Source organism: Microcaecilia unicolor, chromosome 1 (assembly GCF_901765095.1).
Source record: "Microcaecilia unicolor chromosome 1, aMicUni1.1, whole genome shotgun sequence".
Taxonomy (NCBI): Eukaryota; Metazoa; Chordata; class Amphibia; order Gymnophiona; family Siphonopidae; genus Microcaecilia; species Microcaecilia unicolor.
Genome location: NC_044031.1, coordinates 92,284,670 through 92,301,644, shown reverse-complemented (window position 1 = coordinate 92,301,644; position 16,975 = coordinate 92,284,670). Strand labels below are relative to the sequence as shown.

Below are 16,975 nucleotides of genomic sequence, written 5' to 3'. Positions count from 1 at the left end.
TGTGACCTGCCCTGGAAGGCTTTGGCTCAAGGGACTCCTTGAGTTTTCTGCTTTTCTCTCAAGTGGTATTAATTTGATTTCAGGATTTAGTTTGGATAGGGAAAAAAAGCTCCCCAAAACCAAAAATGCTGCAGTGGTTGGATAGGGCATGGGTATGGTATATGGGAACTTCAGATGCTTTGGCAGAGGCATACTGGAATTTTCCAGACAGCTTGATCCTTTGTAGAGGTGAGGTCACTGGAAGGAATAATTTTTTTTACCTCCATCTGCAGGTAGGAAGGGAATACAATCCACTTGTGACTTGTGAAACCTGGTGTAGCAGGACTAAAGGACAGGAAATTAACATTAAATTAAATTTAACCATCTATGATTGACTGGATTCTGCAGTTGGTATGTAATTAATCAGAATGGTTAATTTGCAGCAGTGTCAGTGTTTTTATTTGTATTTTATGGATTTGTATTGTGTTCTACTACTGTTCTTATGTAATTCTTGTAAAAATTTTGATAGTGTTAGGTATAGAATATGACAATAAGTACTGCCTATACCTTATTAGGTATTTGTTTCTCAATTTGTAAGAGAAAGCATTTCTGATTTATTTACAGTGTTTGGGATCTATAACATATTTTGAAGCTGACTTGTATATCTGCTTTTTTTGTCATTGTGTTTGTCAGTATATTAATCATCATTTTTATTTGATTGTTTTCAGAGCTTGATTACATTGCAGCTGAGCTGTCAGAGATCATTTATTATTGATGACTGCATCACTGTTGAGAGGTAACAGTAGACACTTATAACCCAGAAAATTTAGTTTTTTTTTAATTCTACTGTAATTTTTTATTAATTATTTGATAATGCATCTGATTGACAGTAATATTCATAGGTATTTTGCTTACTTTCCAAAGGCAGGGAGGCTTATGTGATTGCACTGTGTGTCTCTCCCTCTCTAGTAAGTTTTCTGTTCAGTATTATGTTGACGACAACTTTTCAGATATGTCAGGGTGGCCAAGAGAAATTGGAGATGGCTATTTTTGCACATATTCATGTTCTACAAATATATATTCACAACTGTCATCAGTAATGACTTTTTCCTTGGCAGCCATTTTGTACACCAAATTAATCACAGTATGGGTTGTAGGAGAATTATGATGGGGTATGTTTGGGGGGAAATTCATATTCTCTAAGCACAAGCAGGACAGCATATATTCTCACATATGGGTGACATCACCGACAGAGCTCCAGCGCAGAAATGCTCCCCAGCATTCTTTTACTGACAGAAGATTTTGATAGTATCCATGGGGCATGTTCCCACCCACAGTTCTTGCGCAGGACCAAACACAGTTTTATTTCCATGCAGCGGGGAGGGTGGGTTTGTCTTTTCTTCTCTCATTTCCCATATTGGTTTTTCCTTCATATTCAGTGTTTCGTCTGTCTCCATCTCCTATGCAAGCCTTGAAAAAATTTATCAGGAACGGAAATCGGTAGCGCCATGAACAGATATAGCAACTTAGGAAGCATAATCATTTTAACCGCATTTATGCGTCCTAGCCAAGAAATCGACAATCCCTTCCATCTCTCCATCTCCAAAAATAGCTCTCGCACTTTAGCAGGGAAGTTTGCCTCATAGAGATCCTCCAGGCGTTTGGTCAAATTGACCCCCAAGTATCTGACAAATCGAGGCGCCCAGTGGAAGGGATAACTGGAGCTCAACCTCTTAACCTGACCATCCGGGACTGTGATATTTAAAGCTTCCGATTTGTCCATATTTATCTTAAAGCCTGACACCCTGCCATAGTCCTGCAGCACCGAAGTCAAGACTGGAAAGGAGGTGTCCGGCTCAGTTAAGGTAAGTAATGTCATCTGCAAACAAAAGGATTCTTGATTCTATCGTCCCCCTCCGTAGCCCTTCGATATATGGGTGTGTACAAATATAGATAGCCAGCGGTTCGATCACCAGTACAAAAAGAAGAGGAGAGAAGGCACAGCCCTGTCTTGTGCCCCCAAACAAGGGAAACTGAGATGTATGGCTACCATTTACTCTCACAACAGCAGTGGGCCTCTCATATAAAAGATGTAGCCAATGAAGAAAACAGCCCGAAATTCCCACTCTGTCTGCCACTGCAAACAGGAAGGGCCAATGCACCCTATCAAACGCCTTCTCAGCGTCTAATGAGAGTAGACACATAGGGGTTTTTGAGGATTGTGCACAGTGAATAAGATGAAACACCCGACGAATGTTGTCAAAGGTTTGACGCCCATGAACGAACCCTGCCTGATCTTGTTGCACCAGAAGAGGAAGGTAGTGTTGTAAGCGAGAAGCCAATATCTTAGTAAAGATTTTATAGTCCACCCCTAGTAAAGAGATCGGCCTATAAGAGCTGCATAGTTGTGGATCCTTACCCAGTTTAGGCAGAACCGTATTGAGAGCCAATTTCCAAGTCTCTGGGAGTGCCAGTGCCTCTCACAATGAGTTAAACACCCGCAGAAGGAGAGGGCCCAAAAGCTTACCAAAAATCTTGTAAAACTTATTCGTGAAGCCATCCAGTCCCGGAGACTTGGCAGGGGCAAGGCCCTAATTGCGTCTAGAATCTCATCCAACTCAGTAGGTCTAGATGTCCTATGTTGGGCCCCTTCCATTAACCTCAGTAAGCGAACCTGGTCTAGAAAGGCTGATATGTCCTCTTCCGAGGGATTAATATCGGGTGTGTAAAGTTTCACATAAAACTATTGAAACATTAGTTGCAGCTCCTCAGGGTCTGAGGTGACCACTCCATTACCATCCCTCATTTGTGAAATATGAGCTTGACTTGCCTGCTTTTTTAACTTATGGGCCAGAAGTCTGCTCGCTGTATTCCCGAATTCAAAATGCGTCTGCCAGACCCTCTGCATTTGCTCCGACATGTCGGCCAATTGCAACTCATGAAGCTCCTGCGGAAGCTTATGTGCTTGATCTAGCAAAGCTTGCGGAGGAGAGCGTGAATTGTGTGTCAATATAAGTTTATCTACCTCAGCTAAATGTTTCCAAAAAGAGTTCTCCGCCTGCCTATGCTCCTTTCTCACGTGAGCCTTTAATGCTATAAGGTGCCCTCACATGACCCCACTGGTGTGACTTCCCCGTTATCGTTTAATTGAATATGTTCTTTGACCAGACGCTCAAGTTGTTGAACATTAGTCGCATCAGAAAGCAAGGCATCATCCAAGCACCACTGCGGGGAGACTTTTGACTGAGCCCGAGATCAAAGACATAGAACAACTGGGCTATGATCTGACCATGTACGAGCCTCTATCTGCTGGTCTTGAGTACACGAAAGAATTGAAGCATTGCCTAGCCAGAAATCAATATGAGAATAAGATTGATGGACTGATGAAAAATATGTGTATTCTTTCTGCACAGGGTTATTATGTCACCAGAGATCTATTAAATGCCATCTACCTAAAAATGCATGTAGCAACGAGCGGCTCTGTTGGGCATACTGAATTGTTGGGGTCGAATTATCTAGTCTGGGATTAAAGGTGAGATTGAAGTTCCCCCACGACTAACACTGACCCCTCCCCATGTGCCAATATTATCTGATCCAATTGGTGAAAAAATTCCCTGTGGTCTGTGTTAGACCTATATACATTGACTTTAGTGTATTTTTGAGTCCCCACTGAAAAGACTAGTAATAAGAAACGACACCTCTTATCTCAAATAGTTTTTTCAATGCGCCAAGGACGGGAATTATTGAATGCTATCAAGACCCCCTTTGTCTTCCCCCCTCCCGATTAGATGTGAAGGTTTTACTGTTCTTAAAGGTGTAGAGTTGCTCCACCCTCTCCATCCATCCCAGTCAACCCAGAGTTCTGATTTCTCTGCTGCCATGGGCTGGAGCCAGAAGTCCCAGATGGCTTCTCTGTCCAAAGCAAGGGATGAGCTTTTGACTGCTCCATGAGAGCATAGCCACAATAAAAGTTGCTGACCACCTACTGGTAGGAGGGAGGCTAAATTTTTTCCATCACAGATGGCCCCTTGTAACTTTAGACCAGTGGATTTTCAAAGTAGTGTGAACGGGCTACACTTTACAATTCGAAAATACTCCTCCAAATTGTCCACTGAAATCATAAAAGTTAAGAGCTCTCTGCCCTTTTGCAGGCTGATGCGGTCAAACCTGTGCCACCACGGCAAAAAGGGAGGGGATTTTACTCCAAGTACTTCCAGGTTCTCAAGAAGACGGGGGGGAGGGGGGAGGTCGTTCCATTCTAGACCTAAGTGCCCTGGAAAAATATCTGGGAAAACAAAAGTTCAGGATGGTTTTCCTAGGCACCCTACTTCCCATGATTCAGGAAAATGATTGATTATGTTCTCCGGACTGAAAGATGCTTATACCTGCATTCAGATACATCCCAATCACAGGATTTTGAATAGGGAAACACCACTTTACTATTGCATCTTGCCTTTTGGCCTTGCGTTGGCTTCCAGGGTGTCCACAAAATGCCTTTCAGTTGTCACAGCATCACTACATAGACTGGGAGTCCATGTGTTTCTCTACTTAGATGATTGGCTGGTGAAGAGCATGTAGAAGGGTGGAGTTCAGGAATCCATGCAACGAACTATTCAGGTGCTGGAGCTACTAGGCTTAATTATAAACTACCCCAAGTGCCATCTTCTTCTTGTACAACAATTAAGAGTTCATAAGAGCTCTGCTAGACATGGATCAGGCTCGAGCTTTTCTTTCTGAGCAATGAGCAGAGACATTGGTCTCTATATCACTGCAAATTCATCAGAGCCAGAAGGTTTCAACTTGGCAGATGCATTAGACCACATGACCTCAACTGTGTACGCCATACTCATGGCACACCTCCATTTGAGGCTGGCCCAGTGTACTTTAGCTTCTCAGTGGTATCAAACCATGAGGGAACCTACTGTAGTGGATGCCATCATTGTCACTCCTTCTGTAGAAAAGTCTCTATCTTAGTGGACCATTTGAACCAATTTAACCATGTGACTGCTATTCAAATTCTTCCCCCCTCCCCTCCAAGACATTGATGACAGATGCATTTAACCTGGGTGACTAGCAATGGAGTAACTACCTTCCAATTTGGAGTGCAGTGAGGTCTCCAGAAGAAACTTGATGCAAAACGGGTCCATCGGGACCACACTGTTTTCTGTTATCCTGCCAAGATTGAGCGACCATGTATTGAGACACAGCACCATTAAGAAGTCACAGCCCCACTAAGATAAGTGCTCAAGTATTATGATTCTACTTGCATGGCACTAACATGTTGAAGATTCATTTGGATGTGACAGTTTTTTGTTTCACTTTATTTACATTTTTTCAATTTTGGATTGCTTTATTAGCAACTTCACAGTGGAAGTTTTTTTGACTTATGACTGTCTTTTTTAACTGTGTGCACGTGGATTTGCTGATTTAGTGGTCCTGTTTTTGCGTTGTTGCTTGCCACAGTTGTATGAGGTATTTTTCCTCTATTTAAAGAAAAAAAAAAGTGCGAGTGTCAGCATTATGATTCACTGGATGTTTTGAGTTATCCTCGTTATTTATGGAGTGAATCTGGTCTATGTGTGATTTTTACCTTGTAAAGATGTAAGAACTACTACTACTACTTATCATTTCTAAAGCACTACTAGATGTATGCAGCGCTGTACACTTGAACATGAAGAGACAGTCCCTGCTCGACAGAGCTTACAATCTAATTAGGACAGACAAACAGGACAAACAAGAGATAAGGGAATATTAAAGTGAGAATGATAAAATAAGGGTTTTGAACAAGTGAATAAGGGTTAGGAGTTAAAAGCAGCATCAAAAAGGTGGGCTTTTAGCTTAGATTTGAAGACGGCCAGAGATGGAGCTTGACTTGAAGAAGACATGAAGTGGTCCAGAGGAAGGTGACAAAAAATGATTTGTGAATTGCGCCAAAAGGCATATGAGAAGAGACTGGAAGACCTGAATATGCATAACCCTAAAGGAGAGTAGGAACAGGGGAGATATGATACAGATATTTAAATATTTGTAAGGTATTAATATAGAAACAGATATTTTCCAGAGAATGGAAAATGGTAAACCTAGAGATTGCAGGTTTGTCAGAAAATTCTTTTTCACAGAGAGTTTGGTTGATGCCTGGAATGCCTTACCAAGGGAAGCAGTGGAAAAAAAAAAACTATGGTGGAATTCAAAATGACGTGGGATGAACACAGAGGATCTATAATTAGAAAATGAATGGTATAAGAAAAAACGTAAATGGTTGCTTATAAAGTGGTGCTTAGATGGCGAATCTGACTGTATCAGCCAAGGCTGGTGCAGGGCTGGCTTGTACGATCTGAGTGCTGCATATAGCAATCCGGTTTAGCATGGGCTGGAGAGAGCTTTTATGGAAACTCCAGTAATTTGGATCATGAGGACAGTACTGGGTAGACTATTACGGTGTTTGTCTCGCAAATGATAAGACGGATTTGGATAGGCTTTGACGGCAACTCCAGTAGTTGGAACATAAGGACAGTGCTGGGCGTGCTTCTATGGCCTATGTCCTAGAAACAGCAAAGAAAGACCATGGTCAAGTATATAATATCACGTTCGTTGTTTATTCTAGAATTGAGAATGAATGTGACTGTTGAGCAGACTGGATGGACCATTAAGGTCTTTTTCTGCCGTCTCTTACTATGTTACTATGAACCACAATATTACTAAGTGCTTTCTGATTTTTATTCTTAATATCTCAAGACTTTGATTGCTTAGTTAAATTGTGCTGACTATGTATCTATATTGTGGTTTACTGCTTTTTCTTCCAACTTAGACCAAAAAAGCAAATTAAAAAAAAAAAAAAAAAACTTTTCTCCTTCTCTGCATAGCTCTGATAGGATAGGCATTTCAAACTTTTTTTTAGATATATTTGGGATAGGAATAAAAATAGGAATGGAATTGCAAGACTGAAAGATACTGAGAATAGCTATGTGATGAAGCTAAAGCGAACGTGCTAAACAAATACTTTTCTTCGATGTTCATGGAAGAAAATCCTAGAGAAGGACTGCAGTCGGTTGCCGAGGGAATATCTGGGAATGGAGTAGATATTGCACTATTCACAGAAGAAAGCATTAAATAGCTTGAGATTCTGAAAGTGGACAAAGCTATGGGGCCAGATGGGATACTGAGGGAGCTCAGTCCTGGCAGGATCTCTTAATAGATTTTTTAGAGACTGGAGAGATCTGTGGGATTGGAGGTGAGCTGATTTGGTCCTTCTTCACAAAAGCGGAAACAGGGAAGAAGTGGGAAACTACTGGCTGGTAAGCTTTATGTTGCTGGTAGGAAAAATAATGGAGTCACTGTTGAAAGAAAGGATAGTTGACTTTCTAGAAGTCGGCGGGTTACGGGACCTGAGGCAACATGGCTTTATCAAAGGAAAATCCTGCTAAACGAATCTGATTGACTTCTTTGACTGCGTGACCAAAGAACTGGATGAAGGACTTATGCTAGTTGTAATCTACTTGGATTTCAGCAAAACCTTTGAAATGGTCCCTCACAGAAGATTTGTGAATAAGCTGAGAGGGCCGAACTTGTGCAGCGCTGCGTATGCCTTGTAGCGCTATAGAAATGCTAAATAGTAGTAGTAGTAGTAGCAAAGTGGTGAACTGGACTGGACATTGGTTGACTGACAGGCAGCAGAGGTTGGTGGTAAATGGATTCAGCTCAGAGGAAAGGAAAGTGAGTATTGGAGTGCCTTTGGGGTCAGTGCTGGGCTGATTCTGCTTAATATATTTGTGATGTTCACAAAGAAAAATCCCACTGTCTTTGGTAAAAAAGGCAAATATATTGTACAATAACCAAGGCTGAAAATAGCTAGCAATGATTTACACCCACACTGTTAAACAGTACACAGAAGTGTTTACTTTTTTTCTCTCTTTTTCTTAAGAGTACCCTCAGTAAAAACCACTGTTTTCGGGCAACCACAATTCTGTTGCCCAGTGGCATAGCACTTCTTTCATCGGGCTACTTTTTATATTATTTTGTGTGTGCGTGCTATTGCATACCATATAGTGATACTGCTACAAAATGAGACTAAATCAAAAAACTTGAACTTATCTTTTAACGTTTTGTCGGCACTCTGTAAATGAATCCTTATTTTGATTGCTCGAGGTACTGAAACCACTTTTGAGTGTCCTACTGCCTTCCCCTGAAAATGCCCAACACCGTGGGTTTCAAAAGGTCTTTCCTCAGGGACTCGGGTTAAAGCCGTCTCCTCTCCAAAAATGTGCAACGTTCACTATGTTCAATATCGTAGCTTATAAAGGCACCAGTCTTGAAGCAGGAACTGGAAACCCCTCTGCTGATGTCACTGCATAATAAAAGGATTACTGGTTTATGTCTATATAATGTTATGCAATGTTATTTATACACTAATCGTACTCACACAGACTGAATCTTCATAACAACATTATTAATAAATAACAGCAAGATGAATGATTTTATTGGTACCCCACTGGATTACAATCTCAAATGATGGTATTCCATTCAATGTTCTCATTCAGCCCATGTGGACTGATAGTCCGTAATTTGTAAATCCATCATTGTTCCCAGCGGGTTAAAACTGAAACTCGATCCCCACCTGACAGAGTTAAAGGAACATGATCTACGATAAACCATTTTAGCTCAGAGAACTTATGATTGAATTGTAAACAGTGGCTCACAAGAGGAGCTGTAAGATTTCTTGTCATTAAAATCCTCCCAGAGAGTGCACCCAGTGTTTCTGAGGAATCTCATTGAGGCGGCAAATTTTTTCAAAGGCAGTTAGGTATGCATCTATGTCACCTCGGGCATCATCAAATTGCACAGATAAGTTGGACCTGATCCGGGCTATGGATCTTGCCTTGTGCCTTGGTGCATGGTTTGGGCTGGAGCTTTGGATATGAGCCATTTCCATCTCCAGTTTCATTTTCTGCAGCTAAAATTCACATTCCCGTTTCTGTTCTTCCTAGTCTCATTCCTCTCGCTGTAGCTGGTATAGCCGCTGTTGCTTTAGCATGTAGATCTGCCAGATCTCAGCTGGTGCGGCATCTGGCCCTGCCAACTGACGGGCCTCTGTCCACAAGTAGTCTGGTCTCCCCTCAGGTGAACTCTGTGCAGGCCGGTCCTGGAGCTCTTCCCCGCTGAGGTTATCTGGTTGCTCTTGTGTTAGGCATCTTCAGTGTCTGCTGGCCACTGGCAGTCGCCATCAGCATGCTGCTAATCTCCTAACACTACCAAAAAAAGCTGAACAGGAAATAGATCCTGTTACTGCTGCACTTGTTCACTGTGCTCTCTGGAGGTTACAGATAAGAAAGACTCTCAAACACTCAGTGGATGGTGACCCTAATGCCACACACTGAGCCTGACAATCCCACCATGGTGCTACAAAAAATAAGAAAGGACAGGTCTCACACAAAACGCCTAGCCACCCGCCTTAGTTACCCTGCGGCCACTTAGAGGGTCTTTCCCCAGCACAGCTCAGGTTCACCTGCATTAGCCACTTGTGCTCTACACTAGCACCCCCTCCCACCGACTGGGTCACAACCACCTCTGGATGAGTCTTCCGCTCACAATTTATCCCTGTGATTTCTAGGTTACTGGAAGCCACACTCCCAGTGGTCCCATAGTTCCCAGAAAGCACTCACAGACCCAACATTCTCAGAACTTGGTGGACAAAAAATGTGCAATCAGCAAACAATAACAGGTAACTGAAATATGGATCAATTATAACACTAAATAAATATTTGTATAGTTTCTGAAAAGTGCCTGGGAAGATAAGGACATATGGCTGCTCACAAGTTATCAAATAGCAAAGATATTTGTCTCTCTCTTCTTCCTGGCTAAGACTGGATCAAAATCCACTACACTTCAAATGAAAATGAGCTCCTGGGCTAATAGAGCCCAGAACAAGAAAATTTCAAACATATACTGCGTCTTTCTTCCTGTTTGTGTGCTAAAACTAAAGAAAAGAGCACTTAAGGACATAATTAATGCAGGAAAATATCCAATACCTTTTACAGGTGTAAAACACATAGTTTCTTCACATGGTTTGAGCAATATAAGGTAAATTAGCCCCCTCCTGTTGACTCACCTTTAGGAATTCTTGAGGTCTAAGGGTATGAGGCAGGGGCAATTCCCAGTTGCTCATGCCCCTGTTTATGCTGTTTTTTCTGAAAATCTGGAGAAGATCATTAAGGACCTGTGGGAAGCCAGGTCTCGGTGACTCCTGGAGGACAGGGGGTATGATCCTCCAGGGTATCCACTGGTAGGGTTCAGTCTAGAGAGTGGAGCTGTCTCCATTCCAGTAAGAAGTTCCTTTTGTGCCTCAGTGGCTTTACAGAAAAGGAAGCCCTTTTAGGGTGGAAATAAGGCTGGGACATTCCAGCTTCTTCTCAGCTAGGAACCTTGCCAGAGGAGCCAAAGGACCCAAATGAGATGCAGTGAGTCAGCTTCATGGTGAAACCAGTTAGAGGCAGGCTTTACATGTTTCATTGGGAATAGGTGCTCATTACCGTCAGTCTTGGAGGTGGTTTGGATGGGCTATGGGAGTTTGCAGAACTTATTTCATATGCCTTTTATGGTGTTCCCCTGCAGTGCAGGGCTCAAGGAGCTCGTGGTCATTGAGCTTCAGTTGCCTTCTTGCTCTAGAAGCTGTCGAGTCAGTGCTGCTGCAAGAGCTTCTGAATCTCTGAACGGTCAACACTTTCTTGAGCGTTCCACATTTCTGGATGAAGACTCTGCACTTGATGATTTCATTGGTATGTTCCTGGGGCATTTCTGGCCTCTTTGTCTTTGAGGCATACTTCCGCATTGCCATTTAGGGTGCTTACAAGTGTTTCTGTGTCTGGTGTCCTGGAGGAGCACTTTCAGTTCATAATGCCCTCATATGGCCCTGGCCATAACCCCTGCTGCTTGCTTCAGAAGGAAGAGATCAGAGTGAATTCCCTAACATTGAGGATTGGCTGATCCAAACCCATTTGGATTAGAAGGCTGGAGAGGGTAGCCTGGGTTGTCTGCTTCCAGCAACGTCTTGGCTGAATAGTAAATTTTGTCAAGAGTCACTTGTACTCTGCTCGGGTCCTCAAGTATTTGAGAATATGATTTGATGCCTTTTTTAGGGTTGTTTTTATTCCGCAGCTCCAGGCCTTCCTGTGTACTCCAACTTCAAGAGCTTGGGTCCATGGCTGTGACCTTGGAGTTGTTCCATGGTAGAGGACCCTTTGCAGTGGCTCTGTTGTTCCATTATTCTCTGTAATCTCACTGGTTTGAAGTTTGGCTTCCCCTGCATATGGTGTTTAGGAGTCAGCTAGAGTGGTGGTCAGTGCCACACCACCTCTTGAGGGTGGATTGTATTGTGGTAACCATTGAACCCAGGCTTAGAGACTGGGTAGCCCATTGTTTTAGACAAGGTGGCTCGTGGGCTGTGGTTAGCTCAGGAGGCTGACTGGTCCATAAATCACCTGAAGGCAAGAGCTATTTGTCTGGCCTTGCTTTATTTCCTCCCTCCTGCTTCAGGATTGAGTGTTGCCATGAGTTGTCCAACAGTACAGCTGTGGCATATATCCACAAATAGGGAGGTACCAGGAGTGTAGGTGGATCCCTGGAGATGGATGATTTGCCAGCATGGGCAGAGTTGTACCTGTATGCACTCTCTGTAGCCAGTGTGGTGGAGGTGGAAAATCTTCAGACAGACTTTATCATCTGAAAGATGCTGGATCTGGGAGAGTGGGATCACACTGTGGTGGCCTTCAACCTGGTGGTGGTGCTCTGGGGATTTCCAGTGTGTGATCTGATGGTGCCTTGCCGGAATTTCAAATGCCCTGGTTCTTCAGCCAGAGAAGAGAGTCCAGGTTGGGTGAGGGTGATTATCTGGTGTAGCCCTGGTCCCAGCTTCAGTCCCTCTATATCTTTTCCCCATGGCCTTTGGTAGGTAGGATGTTTGAAGGATCCTGAGGCACACATTTCTGGTCATTCTGATTGCACTAGAGGACTCGCTGGCCCTTGGTATGCAGGTCTGATTCAGCTCCTAGTGGGTCCTTAGCTACGCTTGCCAAGAGGGCCGTGGCTTCTTTTTTAAGGTTCAGTTCTCATTAAAAATTGTTGATCCCTTCTAGTTTATAGCCTGGCCCTTGAAAGGTTGTGCCTGAGAAGGAAGGTGTTTTATCCTCAGTCATTGCCACAGTGCTGAGAGCACGGAAATCATCCACATTTCTGACCTTGGTCAGGGTTTGGAGGATCTTTGAGGCCTTGTGCTTTGGCTGGAAGGTTTCTCCCTTATGGTTAAACGTTCTAGTCATCTTGCCGTTCTTACAAGGTTGTCTATATCAAGGAATGGTGCTTAATTCAATGAAGGTCTAGGCGACAGCACTTTCCTGCTTCAGAGACAAAGTTGGTGGAGCCTCTATTGTAGCCCTGCCAAATTGATGCACATTTTGCAGACGGTTGTTAATTTTTCCCCTGCTATGGGCATTGGTGCCCCAGTGGCATCTCTGGTGTTGTCAGCCCTTACCAGGCTTCCCTTTGAACTCCTTCAGGGGGCCTCCATGAATGATCTCGCTCTTCAAGAGGTTTTTCTTTTAGATGGCTGTTCTGACTAGAAGGAACTCTGAGCTGCAGGTGCTTTCTTATAGAGATCCTTATTTGTTCTTTTCGTTTGATGTAGTTTACTGCATACTATTTCCTGTTTTCTGCCAAAAGGTAGTTTCTGTGTTTAATTTGAACCAATCCTTTTGTCTTCCGAATTTTCAGAGGTCCTCATGGTTGGGATTATCACAAGCATTTCATTTGCATTTATTTAGCTCATGCTTTTTTTAGTTGCAGCTGAAGGTGCATTTCATTCAAGTACTGTAGGTTTGTAGGTTGCTTTTTTTTTTTTTTTTTTTTTTACATTTGTACCTTGCGCTTTCCCCACTCATGGCAGGCTCAATGCAGCTTACATGGGGCAATGGAGGGTTAAGTGACTGCCCAGAGTCACAAGGAGCTGCCTGTGCCTGAAGTGGGAATCGAACTCAGTTCCTCAGTTCCCCAGGACCAAAGTCCACCACCCTAAACCACTAGGCACAGGTTACTAACCATTTTTGTTCGCATGAACTTTGTGAGGGTCATGCGGCCTCACAGTCTTCACCTGCATGCTGGATTAAGTCCGCTATTGAGTCAGCCTACATTTTTCAGAAGAAAGGGGTTCATCAGGGTCTTAAGGCTCACTCCACCAGGTTGCAGATGGTGTTCTGGGTTGAAATGAGGGCTGTAGCCTGGAAAACATTTGCAGGGCCTCAGCATGGTAATCTCTATAGTTTTTTTCAAACATTGCAAACTTGATGTTGGAACTAGGTGGGAGAGTGCTTTTGGTAGGGCACTCTTGGAAGGTGCTGTGTCTTCCTCTTATCCTGTGGAATAGAAGCTCTGGTATATCACATAGGTTTGGAGTAGTCTAGCAGGATGACAAGGAAGGTGAAATTTATTCTTGTTAATTTTCTTTACTCAAGTCTTGCTAGACCAGTCTAGGACCCGCCTTGGAAGACTGAGAGATTTGGTAGATTGTCAGATCCTATTTATTTAAAACATTTTTAGCCTGCACTCTCCTCAATTGCTAGGCAAGTTACAAAAATATATATATAAAATACTAATCCTATATAATAACTAGTAAAAAAGGCCCGTTTCTGACACAAATGAAACGGGCGCTAGCAAGGTTTTCCTCGGAGTGTGTATGTTTGGGAGAGTGTATGTGAGAGTGACTGTTTGAGAGTCAGAGTGAAAGTGTGAGTGTGTGTGAGAGAGAGTGAGTCTGGGTGTGAGTGTGTTTGTGAGAGGGGTGTGTGTGTGAGAATGAGAGTGTGTGCAAGTGTGTATGTGAGACACAGTGTGAGAGAGAGTGTGTGTGTGTGGGCGAGAGAGAGAGTGTGTGTGAGACACAGATTCTCTGTTGAGTGAGTGTATGAGATCAAGCGAGTGTGTGAGTGACTGTGTGGCACATAGAGAGTGAATGTGATACAGTGTGAGACAGAGTGTGTGAGAGTGAGAGTCAGAAAGACCTTGTATATCAGAGAGAGAGTGTGAGCCGTGCCCTCCCAATCCATGGCCATCTGTCCCCTGGCCCCTCCATTCATCCTTTTCCAGCAATTCCCCTCTCTCCCTGAGCCCTGCCCTCCCAATCAATGCCCATCCATGCTCCTCTGTCCCCTGCCCCCTCCATTCATCCTTTTCCAGCAATTCCCCTCTCTCCCTGAGCCCTGCCCTCCCAATCCATGGCCATCCATGTTTCTCTTTCACCTGCCCCCTCCATTCATCCCTATCCAGCATTTTCCCTCTCTGCCTGAGGCCTGCCCTGCAATCCATATCCATCCATGCCCATCTGTTCCCTCCATTCATCCCTATCCAGCATTTCCCCTCTCCCTGAGTCCTGCCCTTCCAATCCATGCCCATCCATGCTCCTCTGTCCCCTGCCCCCTCCATTCATCCCTTTCCAGTAATTCCCCTCTCTGCCTGAGGCCTGCCCTGCAATCCATATCCATCCATGCCCATCTGTCCCCTCCATTCATCCCTATCCAGCAATTCCCCTCTCCCTGAGTCCTGCCCTTCCAATCCATGCCCATCCATGCTCCTCTGTCACCTGGCCCCTCCATTCATCCCTATCCAGCAATTCCCCTCTCTCCCTGAGGCCTGCCCTGCAATCCATATCCATACCATGCCCATCTGTCCCCTCCATTCATCCCTATCCAGCAATTCCCCTCTCCCTGAGTCCTGCCCTTCCAATCCATGCCCATCCATGCTCCTCTGTCCCCTGCCCCCTCCATTCATCCCTTTCCAGCAATTCCCCTCTCTCCCTGAGCCCTGCCCTCCCAATCCATGCCCATCCATGCTCCTCTGTCCCCTGCCGCCTCCATTCATCCTTTTCCAGCAAGTCCCCTCTCTCCTTTCCATGACCCCCCCCCCTCGCATCCATGCTCCTCTCTATCCCATGTCCCAGCCTGGCCCGCCCTCTTCTCCTCCCCCCCTTCGCATCCATGTCCCCCCCCCCCCCCCTTCGCATCCATGCATCGTTTTGTTTTTTTTTTTCTTCTTTTTCAATTTACCTCCGTGGCGTTTCCGGCAGCGAAGCGTCAGGGAAGGAGGCGGCGCTCCCGACGTGTAGCTTTCCCTTCGCTGTGTTCCGCCTTCAAAATAAGGCGGAACACAGCGAAGGGAAAGCTAGACGTCGGGAGCGCCGCCTCCTTCCCTGACGTTTCGCTTCCGGATTTGTTTGTTTTGTCGCGAGGGGCGGGGCAGAGACGGCTGGCTGGCTGGCTTGAAGGGAGGCTTCACACCACGAATCCACGAACCCTACAGCTTCAGTGACGTCAGATGGCTTCACAGAACGTTGTCCTCATTAGAACGTTCACGGTGCGTTTTATTATATTAAGATTCTCACCACCAACGTTCTGTGCCTGGGACCATGCTGCATTCTGAGGTGGTCTGGTAGGCTGTGTAGATCAGGCTGACATCACTACAGCCATTATGATGTCAACTTCAGAACCCGGGAGGGGAAAAAAAAAACATGCCTCACAGCTGATCCATGTCCAGAGGAGGGTGGCTGGAGGGGGGGCAGGGGAGAGAGGAGGGTCGCTGGACATGGGTGACTGCAGGGGGAGAGGAGGGTCGCTGGACATGGGTGGCTGCAGGGGGAGAGGAGGGTTGCTGGACATGGGTGACTGCAGGGGAGCTGAGGAAAACCTTGCTAGCGCCCGTTTCATTTGTATCAGAAACGGGCCTTTTTACTAGTAAATACTAAAAATGATTCTACTAAACAATTACAAGAAATAATGTAAAACAAGGTGAATAGGCTTTTGAAACATGATTTGAGCTATTTTCTAAATTGAATCACAGAACTGATAATCCGTATTTCAAAGAGTAATGCATTCCATAAATTAGTACCTTCAACATAAAATTGAAGAGCAGTATACATCCAGTCTTTTTTTTTAATTTAAACATTTATTTATTAGATTTTTATACTTAAACAGAGGTCATCTGTCAAAGTGAAATACAGCCATAAGCAAAAATATAAATCAACATCATTCAAGAGAACATTTTTTTTTTAGCTTCTTTAGACCACAATAAAGTATACATCCAGTCTTATGTGCTGAAACAGCAGCAATCAGAGGGAAGACAATGTGCTGGATGATACATTCTTAGCAAGGTAGCAACATCTAGCAGAGCCTCATTGTTCAAAGCTTTGTGTATCAAGCACAAAACTTTAAATTTAACATGCTGTTTCACCAGTAGCCAGTGTAAGTCTTTAAGCATTGGGGTAACATTGATCACTTTGAGGTCAACTGGTGCTTAATTGGGCAGCAACATTCTGTGCTACCTTCAGAGCATAGAGCATATACCCCTCCCTATTTACTAAGCCGCACTAGGGGCTGCTGTGCGCTAATGCTGTCACAGCCCTGGCAGTGCGGTAGCCACTAGCGCGGCTTAGTAAATGGGATAGTTAGGAAGACCTAGATATAAGGAATTACAATAATCTAAAAATGATGAGACTAATGCCTGTAACACAGAGAATTATCAACCAAGAGAAGACCCTTAACCTTTTTAATCAACGTCAATAAAAAATATATATATTCTGTATCATAGTCCTAATTTGAGATCTCAGCGATAATGAAGAATCAATCATAATTCCATGGTATTTAAATTCCAGAACAATTGTAATGCCAACTGCATCTGCTACCTGTCTGTATATAGTTAGTTCTGCAGAGGTAGCTCTAAGGGGCCTGCATTGTGGGTTGAGTTTTGTTTACTTGGTTCTTTTGTTTTTACCCTTGGTCTCTGAGTGGCTTTGGCAGTAGCATACTGGAATGTTCCTGGCTGCACCACACTTTATATCAATGTCATCAAAATATTCAGGTCTCTGCCTCCATCTACTAGTAAGGGGATTTAATCCATAGGTCTGGGACCCATCTAACAGGACTTGAGGAAAGGAAAATTAACAGTTAAAGATAAATTCTCC

At 44.0% G+C, this 16,975-nt stretch overlaps 1 protein-coding gene across 7 annotated transcripts in view; it reads left to right on the top strand.

The window, feature by feature from the left end:
* Window positions 1-16,975, top strand: part of CREM (cAMP responsive element modulator) — a 443,843-nt gene that overhangs the window by 97,937 nt on the left and 328,931 nt on the right. For all 7 annotated transcript variants that reach the window (XR_003941665.1, XR_003941662.1, XR_003941664.1 and 4 more), the window contains one exon: window positions 708-775. The gene's annotated coding sequence lies outside the window, so the exon portion shown is untranslated. The remainder of the gene's footprint in view (window positions 1-707; window positions 776-16,975) is intronic.